The 11,164-nt window shown below is 45.5% G+C and overlaps 1 protein-coding gene across 22 annotated transcripts in view; it reads right to left on the reverse strand.

The window, feature by feature from the left end:
- Positions 1–11,098, reverse strand: part of TMEM232 (transmembrane protein 232) — a 283,645-nt gene extending 272,547 nt beyond the window's left edge. For 5 of the 22 annotated variants that reach the window (XM_081505366.1, XM_081505388.1, XM_081505378.1 and 2 more), the window contains exon 1: positions 5,098–5,226. The gene's annotated coding sequence lies outside the window, so the exon portion shown is untranslated. Of the gene's footprint in view, positions 1–3,270; positions 5,262–9,609; positions 9,685–10,064 lie in introns of those variants that run through there. The other 17 variants (XR_014058093.1, XM_081505373.1, XM_081505376.1 and 14 more) reach the window with 9 other exon arrangements.
- Positions 11,099–11,164: the final 66 nt, after the last annotated feature.

Raw genomic sequence — 11,164 nt, forward strand, 5'->3', positions numbered from 1 at the left:
CTGGGCTGGAGGAAGCACAAACTGGAATCAAGATTGCCCGGAGAAATATCAATAACCTCAGATATGCAGATGACACCACCCTTATGGCAGAAAGTGAAGAGGAACTAAAAAGCCTCTTGATGAAAGTGAAAGAGGAGAGTGAAAAAGTTGGCTTAAAGCTCAACATTCAGAAAACTAAGATTATGGCATCCGGTCCCATCACTTCATGGCAGATAGATGGGGAAACAGTGGAAACAGTGTCAGACTTTATTTTTCTGGGCTCCAAAATCACTGCAGATGGTGACTGCAGCCATGAAATTAAAAGATGTTTACTCCTTGGAAGGAAAGTTATGACCAACCTAGATAGCATATTAAAAAGCAGAGACATTACTTTGTCAACAAAGGTCCATCTAGTCAAGGCTATGGTTTTTCCAGTGGTCATGTATGGATGTGACAGTTGGACTATAAAGAAAGCTGAGTGCCGAAGAATTGATGCTTTTGAAATGTGGTGTTGGACAAGACTCTTGAGAGTCCCTAGGACTGCAAGGAGATCCAACCAGTCCATCCTAAAGGAGATCAGTCCTGGGTGTTCATTGGAAGGACTGAGGTTGACGCTGAAACTCCAATACTTTGGCCACCTGATGCAAAAAGCTGACTCATTGGAAAAGACCCTGATGCTGGGAAGGATTGGGGGCAGGAAGAGAAGGGGACGACAGAGGATGAGATGGTTGGACGGCATCATCGACTCGATGGACATGGGTTTGGGTGGACTCCGGGAGCTGGTGATGGATAGGGAGGCCCGCCGTTCTGCGGTCCATGGGGTCGCAGAGAGTCGGACACGACTGAACTGAACTGAACTCCCATCTAGTTGGTACGTCTCTATGCTGAGGAAATAAGTAATGTTTTTCCCTTTCTTTCTTATCTGAATTTCTCTAAGGCAGAAAGGTGAAACTGCCTGAAGGCACTGGCTTTTTCCTTACTTAAAAACACCAAAATAAAAAACATTAGTTTCCTGAAGAGCTTGCACGGGGTGCCCTATGGGAGGAAGAAGGCTCCTGGAGATTGTGGGGACTGTGGCGATGTCACAGAGAAGAGACCCACAGGGACACAGAGGCTACACTTCTTTTCCTACATCACAGTGGGTTCATCAACACTCACAGACGCGCTTCCTTAACAGAAAGTAAAGGAGAGGACTGCATAAACCACAGAGGTAGCTGGGCCAGAAAAGCCCAAGACAGCGGCAATACACTGACCTGACCTGAAGGGTTCCAGCAGGACCCCAGGGGCAGAGCCTGACCAGATGAGCGCCAAATGGTGGGCGAGCGGCCTCTGCCTCATGACCGTGTTCAGATCTCTGCCCAGAGGGGCCCCTGCGATGCCGGGCACCGCTACCGCAGCTGTGAAGGAGCTCAAGGGCCGACGCACACTCCAGCTGTTCCTGATACTCGCCGCCCACTTGCCTGAATTCTGATGACTACCCATCTCTCCCCAGGTGGGTTCATTAGTGGTAGAGAACCTGCCTGCCAATTTGGGAGATGTAAGCCACGTGGGTCTGATCCCTGGGTCGGGAAGATTTCCCTGGAGGAGGGCATGGCCACCCACTCCAGTGTTCCTGCCTGGAGAATCCCACAGACAGAGGAGCCTGGCAGGCTGTGCTCCACAGGGTCGCAGAGGCAGACAGGCCTGAAGCAGTTAACACTCAGCACACACACCTCTCACCTCTCAGAAAGCTTCCAGCTTCCTCCGTAGGGGAGAAGAGATCTTTAGGGCATGATCTCTCCCATTCCCATTCCTTGATCTAGGAACAAATTTTCTGCTCTGCTTTGCCAAACCTGGTCCCCTTCAATAGGCCCGAATGACACCAGGCAAGTAAAGACCCTTGAAAGCTGAAGCTCCAATCCTTTGGCCCCTGATGCAAAGAACTGACTCCTTGGAAAAGACCCTGATGCTGGGAAAGACTGAAGGCGGGAGGAGAAGGGGATGACAGAAGATGAGATAGTTGGATGGCATCACCGACTCGATGGACATGAGTTTGAGCAAGCTCTGGGAGTTGGTGATGGACAGGGAGGCCTGGAGTGCTGCAGTCCGTGGGGTCGCAAAGAGTCAGACATGACTGAGCGACTGAACTGAACTGAAGGAAAGACCCTAACTGGAGTCCACCTGATCCGAGAGGGTCGGTAACAGAGAGATGTTTCCTGAGCCTGGAATGGAGGTTACGGTTCATTCAGAGCAAACTCCTCTATTGTAGCAGCACCCCCAGGAACTCAGAAGCAGCACAGAAGCGATGTCTGGAGACTGAGCATGGACAGACGGGACCCCGTAGCACAGCAGGCATTTGAAAACCTTCTGCTGGCCTCGCCGTGGTCCAGAAGAGATGGCAAAACAGAGGAGACGCTCTGGATGCAACATTTGGCCACATGTTCCGCGGTGCCCCTCCAGTGCTTTGCTGACACATGAGCACCCAGGACTTTTGTAAAACCCCAGGGTAGAGACAGGCTTAACAGAAACTAAGACTGAATATCCAATCAGAATAGAGGTTTGGAGGGTATAAAATCAATTCAAGTACAGGAATATTTCCCACACACGTAAGTCCCTCAACTATGATTCATAACTACTTCATGTCTTTTTATCTTTGTACCAGTAAATAAAGTACTTGACATTTTCCCAGAAATAATAAATAAATATAATCCATAATTAACATGAAATAGTAATATTCAAAACACTAAAAACTGAAGTGGTTAAAGTATTCACATATGATTTAGAAAGCCTTAGGCAACGAGGAAAATGAAGTGAAAGGTACCATTAAGGTCTAAACGTGAACTATTCTCATTCACTTCTCATCAGTCATTTATTAAGGAAACCTGCAATGAGCTGACATTTAAATGACAGTCATGTTCTGACTTGGTTAAATATCTTAAATCTCATTATTCACTGAAAGGATATCATTCTAAACATGGAAACAGAGAATCTCACACATATGCCTTCAGGAAAATAAAACTTAAGAACTGAGAGACTGCTTTCCCATAAATGCCCAACTGACAGAAAATCAGAACTTGTCTCCTGAGCGAGTATCCACAAAGAATCCTTCCCCGTTCTCAATCCATGAATGTACTGATCAGACTCCGGCTGGACTGCCCCCTCTTTGGACTCTTTCCACAAAAAATACAGCCCACGCCAAACCCTCAGTAGACTCACCTATAGCTTGCTATGGTTTGCATTTTCTGAATTACAATTCCTCTGCTATTCCCAAATAAACTCAATTGCTGGTCATTCCAGCTTGCCTCAGTTTACCTCTTTATTTAGGATGATATCCAATATAGGAAGCCACTTGGCTTTGATGCAAACTGCTCACATGATGAGTTGTGTGTGGAAGAATGGCGAAGGTGGATAGAATTGTCCCTGAATGATCATAGTGGATTTCCACTGTACGCCAGTGCTCTATAAACGCCATTGACAATGGACTGAAGCTGAGCGGGGCCTGTGGGACCCCAGGCACCGAGGCCCTTTTGGCCCCCATTTCTAATAGGCAAGACTCCAGCCTTCAGGACCTTCCCTGAGATTCAAAGGGCAGATCCAACAGTTGCTAATCAACGGAGGACCAGCCAAGAAACCACCTGAAGCATGATTAAAGGGACCAGAGAGGTTCATCACGTCTAGGAGACCTGACCTCCTGAGATGAGACCAAGGGCCTGCAAGCCCTGTTGAAGCTTCAAATCTTTGCCACCTGATGTGAAGAGCCAATTCACTAGAAAAGACCCTGATGCTGGGAAAGATTGAAGACAAAAAGAGAAGAGGGTGGCACAGGATGAGATGGTTGCATGGCATCACCAACTCAATGGACATGAATTTGAACAAACTCCAGGAGATAGTGAAGGACAGGGAAGCAGTGGTGTGGTACAGTCCACAGGGTCACAAAGAGTTGGACATGACTTAGTGATCGAACAACAACAAAGCCCTACTCAAACCCTGACTCTTGTTAGAGACCCCATCTTTGAACCATCATTATAAAACCCTTCACCAAATCCTCCTGGGTTGAAAAACAGTTTTTCAAGGCAAGAGCAGGCTGTGCCCCCACTTTGCCTGGCAAAGTAATAAAACTAGCCTTTCTACTTCACCCAAAACTCTTGTCTCAGATTTGATTCCTCACCCATGTACAAGAGAGGTTGAGCTTTCAGTAACAGGATCTAGAAAATAGTCAGATTTAAGTATGAATTAGATATGTTTCATACCTATCTAGCATAGACTCAGAATTTAAGTTTTTAACATTAATCCCTAGTGCATTTTTTTAAGCTCCAGTTGAAACAAAGTTGGAAAGGCATGTTTTAAAACACAATTTCTGAGAAGTATACAAAATTATACTAAGCCTTTGGCTTGGTAATGTGCACTAGAAAATACAAGATTTAGACTCTAACCTTAAGAAAGAAACAATGGTTAATTGACCAAAGATAACCAAAAAGATAGAATCCATTCAGATACATTGTTGAGATAAGATTAAAAAGCAAGGGGGAGGGAAGATCCTACCATCACTTTGTGTGTTAGTTGCGCAGTCTTGTCCGACTCTTTGCAACCCCATGGACTGTAGCCCACCAGGCTCCTGTGTCCATGGGGTTCTCCAGGCAAGAATACTGGAGTGGGTTGCCACCTCCTTCTCCAACCATCACCTTACCTCTTTCTAGAAATTTTTCCTAACAGATCAGTTCAGTTCAGGTAACAGATAACTTGTGCCCTTTTCTTAAGATTAATTGCTTTTTAAAAAATCCTTCCATTTCACATTCTCAAAGATTCTCCTCTGGCCCCCTTACTTGCCAAACTTTTGAAATTTTTAGAAATCTCGAAGAGTCTGCTAGAGGGGCGCGGGGGCGCCTCTCGCCAAGTCTGGAAAGACTTGGAAATTGCCCAGCGTGGAAAGCAGAATTCAGAGGTAAGGACTCCCGCAGGACAAGGAAGTCCGAGTGTAGAGGAAACTTAAAGAATTCCCCGATTGACAGCAACGGGAAAGCTGCCTAGCATAAAGCCACGTCCCCATCCCCGGCCTCTCCGTACTCCCTGCTGCAGGGCTTCCCTGGGTTCCCCGGGGCCCGGACGGTGAGCCTGGGCGGGGAGCGCGGCAGCGAGCACCTCCAGACAGCTAGGGCCACGGAACCCGAGGGGGAAGGCTTGGTGCCCCATCTGTGGACCTCCGGGCGGGCCCGGGGTGGCAGAGGTGGCTGTAACCTCAGCTACCGAGTGATCAGAAGCAGCTCACCCAGGCTCGCGCCCACCCAGCAGGTTGCTAAGGACGCGGTGGGAGGTGCTCAGAACACCTGAAGGCCAGCTTCTCTAGGGTTAGCTGACCACCGCTAGCCAATCAGGGCCCGCCGGGAAAGGCCCGCTCTTTAGAGTCAGCTGACCAGGGCTAGCCAATCAGAGCCCGCCAAGGAAGTTCCCTTTAATTCAGAAGCTCAGTTCTGTCGGACTCTCTGCTACCCCAGGGACTACACCATGCCAGGACTCTCTGTCCATCACCAACTCCCAGAGTTTACTCAAACTCATGTCCATTGACTCTGTGATGCCATCCAACCATATCATCCTCTGTTGTCCCCTTCTCCTTCCACCTTCAATCTTTCCCAGCATCAGTTCAGTTCAGTTCAGTCGCTCAGTCGTGTCCGACTCTGCGACACCATGAACCGCAGCACGCCAGGCCTCCTTGTCCACCACTAAATCCCTACGTCCACCCAAACCCATGTCCATCGAATTGATGATGCCATCCAGCCATCTCATCCTCTGTCCTCCCCTTCTCCTCCTGCCCTCAATCTTTCCCAGCATCAGGGTCTTTTCCAATGAGTCAGCTCTTCGCATCAGGTGGCCAAAGGATGGGAGTTTCAGCTTCAACATCAGTCCTTCCAACGAACACCCAGGACTGATCTCCTTCAGGATGGACTGGTTGGATCACCTTGCAGTCCAGGGGACTCTCAAGAGTCTTCTCCAACACCACAGTTGAAAAGCATCAATTCTTCGGTGCTCAGCTTTCTTTATAGTCCAACTCTCACATCCATACATGACTACTGGAAATACCATAGCTTTGACTAGATGGACCTTTGTTGGCAAACTAATGTCTCTGCTTTTTAATATGCTGTGTAGGTTGGTCATAAGTTTTCTTCCAAGAGTAAGCATCTTTTAGTTTCATGGCTGCAGTCACCATCTGCAGTGATTTTGGAGACCAAAATAATACAGTCAGCCACTGTTTCCCCATCTATCTGCCATAAAGTGATGGGACCGGATGCCATGTTCTTAGTTTTCTGAATGTTCAGCTTTAAGCCAACTTTTTCACTCTCCTCTTTCACTTTCATCAAGAGGCCCTTTAGTTCTTCTTCACTTGCTGCCATAAGGGTGGTGTCATCTGCATATCTGAGGTTATTGATATTTCTCCCAGCAATCTTGATTCCAGCTTGTGCTTCATCCAGCCTAGTGTTTCTCATGATGTACTCTGCATAGAAGTTAAATAAGCAGGGTGACAATATACAGCCTTGACGTACTCCTTTTCCTATTTGGAACCAGTCTGTTGTTCCATGTCCAGTTCTAACTGTTGCTTCCTGACCTGCATACAGGTTTCTCAAGAGACAGGTCAGGTGATCTGGTATTCCCATCTCTTTCAGAATTTTCCACAGTTTATTGTGATCCACACAGTCAAAGGCTTTGGCATAGTCAATAAAGCAGAAATAGATGTTTTTCTGGTACTCTCTTGCCTTTTCGATGATCCATCAGATGTTGGCAATTTGATCTCTGGTTCTTCTGCCTTTTCTAAAACCAGCTTGAACATCTGGAAGTTCACAGTTCAAGTATTGCTGAAGCCTGGCTTGGAGAATTTTGAGCATTACTTTACCAGTGGGTGAGATGAGTGCAATTGTGCGGTAGTCTGAGCATTCTTTGGCACTGCCTTTCTTTGGGATTGGAATGAAAATTGACCTTTTCCAGTCCTGTGGCCACTGCTGAGTTTTCCATATTTGCTGGCATATTGAGTGCAGCACTTTCACAGCAACATCTTTTAGGATTTGAAATAGCTCAACTGGAATTCCATCACCTCCACTAGCTTTGTTTGTAGTTATGCTTCCTAAGGCTCACTTGACTTCACATTTCAGGATGTCTGGTTCTAGATGAGTGATCACACCATCGTGGTTGTCTGAGTTGTGAAGAACTTTTTTGTACAGTTCTTCTGTGTATTGTGTATTCTTGCCACCTCTTCTTAATATTTTCTGCCTCTGTTAGGTCCCTACCATTTCTGTCCTTTATTGAGTCCATCTTTGCATGAAATCTTCCCTTGGAATCTCTAATTTTCTTGAAGAGATCTCTAGTCTTTCCCATTCTATTGTTTTCCTCTATTTCTTGCACTGATCACTGAGGAAGGCTTTCTTATCTCTCCTTGCTATTCTTCTTAACTCTGCTTCCAAATGGGTGTATCTTTCCTTTTCTCCTTTGCTTTTCGCTTCCCATCTTTTCACAGCTATTTGTAAGGCCTCCTCAGACAGCCATTTTGCTTTTTTGCATTTCTTTTTCTTGGGGATGGTCTGGATTCCTCTCTCCTATACAATGTCATGAACCTCCACCCATAGTTCATTAGGCATTCTATCAGATCTAGTCCTTTAAATCTATTTCTCACTACTACTGTATAGTCATAAGGGATTTGATTTAGGTCATACCTGAATGGTCTAGTGGTTTTCTCCACTTTCTTCAATTTCAGTCTGGCTTCTCTAATAGCTCAGTTGGTAAAGAATCCACCGCAATGCAAGAGACCCTGGTTCTATTCCTGGGTCAGGAAGATCCGCTGGAGAAGGGATAGACTATCCACTCCAGTATTCTTTGGCTTCCCTTGTGGCTCAGCTGGTAAAGAATCCGCCTGCCCATGCAGAAGACGTAAGAGACATGGGTTCGATCCTTGGGTTAGGAAGATCCCTGGAGAAGGGAAAGGGTACCCACTCCAGTATTCTGGCCTGGAGAATTCAATGGACTGTAAAGTCCATGGGGTCACTCTACTCTTAGAAAACCTAAAATGTTGTCTATCACCAACAAGGCCTTGTCCAACTTGGCCCCTCAGCTCCTTTCAGCTCTCGGTGAATCTTTGCTCACTGGCTACCCAGTTTGTCATCAGACCTTATACTTAGCTCTGCTTTGAAAATTTTTCTCCAAGATAGTCACACATGGCTTATTCTTTCACTTCATGTATGTCTGTTTAAAGATTATTTCAAAGATTATTGGCTTCCTTGACCAGGCAATCTAAAAATTCTCCCTCAATCATTTAATTTTTAAAATATAATACACGTCATTATCTGACATTGTAGATGTTTGTTTCATTATTTGACGTGATAAATTTACCTGTTATTTGCCTCCCAATAAGAATGTCAGTTCAACAATGTAGGGACTTCATCTTGTTTATTCATTGCTCTATCCACATTGCTTAGAACAGTACCTGGTACAGTTAGGTGCTCAATAAATATATTTTGATTAAAGAACCACATGGATGCACCATTTTAATTATTAGTAATAATTACTTGATATTTGAAATCCTAACAGTTTTTCCTATTGTGAGCAATTTATATCATGAATATGTCCATAAGTAAATATTTACACCCTATGTTTGTTTCCTAAGATTTAGGAGTCAAAAGCTATGACAATTTTTGTGTTTTTTTGATACATACTGCCAAACTGCCCTCTATCGAAAAGTTGTTATATTTTAGGACTTCCCTGGTGGTTCAAGGGCTAAGACTCCAAGCTCCTGATGCAAATGGCCCAGGTTTGATCTCAGGTCAGGAAACTAGCTTCTACATAACACAACTAAAAATCCTGCATGCTTCAACAACAATCAAGGATCCCACACCCCACAAGTAAGATTTAGAACAGCCAAACAAATTAAAGAAATACATAAGCTGTTTTCTTGCCTGGAAAATTCTATGGGCAGAGGAGCCTGATGAGTACAGTCCATGGGGTCACAAGAGTTGGACATGACTGGACAACGCGCACATACACACATGCACCACACATAAAGTTTATATTTTATACCACTCCAGAAATGAATAAGAGCTACTTTTTTCTCATTTTGCACAATACTGTGTATTGCTCTTTTAAACATTGTTATTTTTATAGAGGAAAAATGGTTATTACTCAAATTTGCCTTTCTCCAGTTACACAGATACTTGTTCATTTAACTATTACCCAGTGGCTCAGACGGTAAAGCGTCTGCCTACAATGTGGGAGACCTGCGTTGGATCCCTGGGTTGGGAAGACCCCCTGGAGAAGAAAATGGCAACCCACTCCAGTACTCTTGCCTGGAAAATCTCATGGACGGAGGAGCCTGGTAGGCTCCAGTCCATGGGGTCACAAAGAGTCGGACACGACTGAGTGACTTCACTTCAAAAATAAATTGCCTCTTCATGTCCTTTGCTTATATTTCTACTGCTTTTCCCTTACTGATAAAAGTTCGTTTCCACAATAAAGTAACCCATTGTCCAAACCATGTTAAAGTGTCATTTTCCCAGTTTGTGGTTTGTCTTTAAATTTTTACTGTGTTTTTGCTTTTTTTATCTCATGTAGAAATTTAAATTTTTTATGGTCAAGTTGATTACTCTTTTTCTACACTGCTTTTGACTTTGCTGTCACCTTCAGCAAGTTTTCCAATCCACTATCTGAAAAATATTCACCAAGTATTTTCTTCCGATATTCAATCTTCAAAACCTAAAAAAAAAAAAAAAAAGCAATATATTACAGCTGGAATTAATTTAACAGTAGGTTGTTTGGTGAAGCTGTTGTTTCCTCTCAAGTGGCTACCCAGTTATCCTCCTTTTCATAAGGTATCCTTTCTCCAGTGGCATAGATGTGAAATTGTGAGAGACCCTTGTTTTTATATGAAAAGTATATATATATATACACACACACACACCGAGGCCTTTTTCTCCTCCTTTTGATAACCAATAAGTTTTGGCCCTGAGCCATCCCAATCTTGAGACATCATTCTCAAGGAACACAGATATATCTTTATTACGTCCAGTAAGTAACTGGATATTAGATATCCAGTAATTAGGTACTAGCGTTGGAGTAATACTGAATATACTTACTAAGGAAAAGAATACATTTTCTCAGCCACATTACAACTCAAGAATATCAGTCCACTCAAGACGAAGGTGATGATCACTTTGAAAAAAAGGTTCGCTTGTGGAAGACAGAATAGCGTGTCAGAGTTCTCCTCTGAAAGCCCTCAGATTCCTGGGCGGCCGTGGTGGGCGGGGGGGAGCAAGGACCCATGCTGGGCTCGCTGAGATCTAGGGAGACACAGGCTGCCGAAAGAGCCCATGGAGCTAATAAAAACAGGTCGTAGATGACTCTTTAGAAGTCCTCTTAATTTTTCAACTAGGTCTCAGTTTTGAACAGCATCGCTTGGGATTTAAATACGCCCTTGACTGATTTGGACTTCCCTAGTGGCTCAGACGGTAAAGCGTCTGCCTACAATGTGGGAGACCTGCGTTCGATCCCCGGGTCGGGAAGACCCCCTGGAGAAGGAAATGGCAACCCACTCCAGTACTCTTGCCTGGAAAATCTCATGGACGGAGGAGCCTGGTAGGCTCCAGTCCATGGGGTCACAAAGAGTCGGACACGACTGAGAGACTTCACTTTACTGACTGATTTACATGCACAAGAGAGAAAAAAAACCTACAGAAAACTATTCATAGTCGTTTTGTGGCCTTAGAAAAGGAGGATGCTTAATTCCTAAGTCCTGGAGAACAGTTTGTATTCTTGGGGTGGAGCCAGGAGGGCAGGAACCAAGAGGGCTTTCTCCCCCGACCTTCTATTCTAAGGCTTGTTCCAGCCGTCCACACACTTCCGGGTTCCCTGGGCCGAACCAGGCATCTCAGTCGATTTCAGTCAGAGCGCCAAGTAGGAGAGGCAAAGCCGGGTGTTGTGACCTTGTGGGCACCGGCAACTGGAACCTCCAAGAGCTCCTTCGTGGCTGGCGGGGCATTAGCGAGGGAAATATAGAGCTCGGGCCCCCAGGTGGGGCGAGGCACTCCAGCTCAGAAGCCCAACCGCGCGTCGTCTTGCCGCAAGCTCCTCCCGCCGGGTCACAGGTCTCCCTCCAACCCCCTAGCACCTCCCACTTCCCGGCATCCTCCCATCTCCCGGCATCCTCCCCGCCGGCCGCCGCTCCGTGTGCCGCCGC

Source organism: Giraffa tippelskirchi, chromosome 6 (assembly GCF_054371585.1).
Source record: "Giraffa tippelskirchi isolate mGirTip1 chromosome 6, T2T-mGirTip1v1.2.pri, whole genome shotgun sequence".
In the NCBI taxonomy this organism is placed as follows: domain Eukaryota; kingdom Metazoa; phylum Chordata; class Mammalia; order Artiodactyla; family Giraffidae; genus Giraffa; species Giraffa tippelskirchi.